Source organism: Suncus etruscus, chromosome 13 (assembly GCF_024139225.1).
Source record: "Suncus etruscus isolate mSunEtr1 chromosome 13, mSunEtr1.pri.cur, whole genome shotgun sequence".
In the NCBI taxonomy this organism is placed as follows: Eukaryota; Metazoa; Chordata; class Mammalia; order Eulipotyphla; family Soricidae; genus Suncus; species Suncus etruscus.
In genome coordinates this window covers 58,379,134-58,382,108 of record NC_064860.1, presented here as the reverse complement: position 1 = coordinate 58,382,108, position 2,975 = coordinate 58,379,134, and the positions used below count along the sequence as shown (strand labels likewise).

The window sequence follows — 2,975 nt, the reverse complement described above, 5'->3', positions numbered from 1 at the left end:
CTATTCTTAACCTCATTTTTTTTTACTCTCATCTACATTTACTATAATATATAGAGTGTTTAAGCAAAACAATTAATTTGTTCCTGGGTACTTAATAATTTTTAGTAATATAATTCTAGGGCTATGAAAATCATTGATTTGAGTCTTGATGTCTAAACTATATTATACTTTGTTCAATTTTTCCTGAATAATAAGTGATGATATTTACATACCTAATAAAGAGTATACCATATAATTTTTCCAGTAGTTAACTCTGGAAGACTTTATTATCAATGAAGATACCTTTCTGGAGAATTATAATTTTCTGGTCCTGCTGACATCAACTAGACCTTGTGACTTATCTGGACTATAATTACTGAGCAGGAACAAATCTGTGCACAAAATTGGTGTAAGTAAATGTGTTCTTTGACATGATTTATTTTCTATGGTAATACTGAATGCCAATATCTAATTAGAGACTCTTTTAGCAGATTGATTCTCGGGAGAAGAGCTATCCTAGAGTCACATAAGCATGTAACTTTCACTTAAAAAAACCCACAAAAACAACATACCAAACTTTGCTCCAAATCTGTGAATTCAAGCTTTGTAGGTATTGAAGAAATTTATAATTGGATAAAAAAAAATTTATCCTGTGTTTTGTGATAATAAAACTATACCAGAACCTTTTTTACAGTATGAATTATCTACATCTTTCTGAATTAGAACTACACATAAAAGAAATTTTCATGAGATTTGGCACACAAAAATATAGCAACAGCCAGCAACATTGATAGATCAGGCACTCTGCACCATTGCTAATTTGTCAGTTTATCATCTTGCATTACTCTATCAACTGGACTAAATAATATTTTATTTTGTCTTTTTAATGTTCTAGTTCATGTGTATACAGTTTCATGGTTATAGTACAATGTTCTTTTTTAGATTTCCTGTATCACAGCTTTTTACATGGTAACAGCTGAGGTAAAAGTTGACATAGTTTGTGAATTTTAGTGTTGAATCATGTAGTCATTTTGATCTATTTTGTTTTTGCCTATCCACCTATATTTTTCTATTTCTCCAAAATGTATGTTCCTATTAAAATTTAATATATTTTATTTGCTTTTGCAGTTATTAAGTTCTATGTAAATTATATTATATCTTCAATATCAATATTAGTCTATTCTTTCTAAATGAACCCAAGTAGATAAACCTAACCCTCTCTCGTTTTAACTATGATGTTTAATAATATGATGTTATAAAATATGATATATTAATCATTTTTATGTAAATAATAATTTTTCAAAAAAGAGAAAATAATTTATAACTTAGAGTTGATAAACCTGCAAACTGTCTCATTGTTCTCCAGATATAACATAGCTGATGTATATTTACATCTGAACTCTTGCTATTGACCATTTTCTTTAGCTTCCCATCACAAAAACATTTTCATTTCAACTGATGGTACTTTATCTTTATAGCATTTTTATTTATCGGTCATTTTGAACATTTTTACTACATATTTGCATCTATTATTTGAAATATGGAATACAGAAACGAGCTCATGTAGCAAAACTGCACCCATTTTAGAGGCCACAAAATGGCAAAGGGGAATATGACCCACAGAATATTGCTTTGCATGCTGCAGTGAATTTACACACAGTAATGAAGGTGCTAATATCAACAGGAGAGAGGAAAGTGACAATGAACATTAAAGCTGAACTTGTGCATTCTCTCTCAATGGAGCATGAAATAAGGCATGTCATCATGTTAGCATACTTTGGGAAGGATTTTCTTAGTCTTCTTCCTTTCAGTGCAGTGAATTGACTTCATGGTGCGTCAGATTCTCCTAGATTATGACTCTTACACCTCTTCATTTCTTTCTCTATTCAATCCTCTGTCTCTGCAGATCTACTGTGATATTAAATTGCTACCTTGTCAGAAATATGTAGAAGTCTTTTAAGTTTTCTCATATGACTGAAGTTTTGTGAGAGGCAGATTATTATTGTAGCATAAAAATATCATTTCAAAAGAGAAAAAAAGACATTTAGGCATGATAAAAATGCATCTCGTCAGCACTGTCCTTTTCAACCCACAGTATATACATAATAGCATTATTATGTTAATTTCAATTCTAAATTCAACTTCACTTTTTAATGTCACCAGTAACAAAAAACTTGTTAGTAATGGCCATTTCAAAATACCTGACAGATTTTATCTATTGTATTGTCCTTTTAGAATACCTGACCTATGTTTTATCTCTAGTGAAAAGTATCCTGTAAGATTCCTAGGCCTCACATACAGAACTTATTTGTAAAAGAATTCATGTAAAAGTTTTCAATTAACAATAATTGAGCCTTGGATAAACCTCACTGACTACTATACTATCACTACATAAAACTAAAGGTTTAAGAATAGACAATTTCAAACTATATTCTTATAATTTATGGAAATTTTCTAAGCTTTGCTACACTTGTTATAGAATTATTAAACCACTAATAGGTCATATTCTGTTTAAAGATTTCTCTGATGGCATGAAATGATTTAGCATAAATGATAAAAAAGCTTACTGTAGGAATGAAGCTGTATTAAAAATAGTTATTATTGGAAATATATTTGAAGTTATAACAAACAAGGATTTCCATATGTTTTTAATTTATTAAGCTGATTAAAACATTATATCTCTTTATAGGTCCTAAAGAGATATTTTAATAAGTAAGTTAAGATTCATTCTATATGCAAATTCCTAATCAAGTTTAAATACAGTTCCATTATGAGTTATCAAGTTAAAAAGCAATAAATCTCTGCAAAATGTCAGCCTAAATATATATATTTGAGAAACAATAAAGTGATTTATTTTTACTAAATTTGTGCTTTTCTGAGTATCAAAATAATGTGATATAATAAAATGTTTCAATGTTAAGGAAATAATTAACAGTGGCACTGGGATTTAAAGTACTACTAATAATACTTTATATTCATTCATATTCTAATACAAC

The 2,975-nt window shown here is 28.7% G+C and overlaps 1 pseudogene; it reads right to left on the bottom strand.

The window, feature by feature from the left end:
* Nucleotides 1-2,255: 2,255 nt before the first annotated feature.
* LOC126026555 (uncharacterized) lies at nt 2,256-2,378 on the bottom strand (annotated as a pseudogene).
* Between the last annotated feature and the right edge of the window lie 597 nt (nt 2,379-2,975).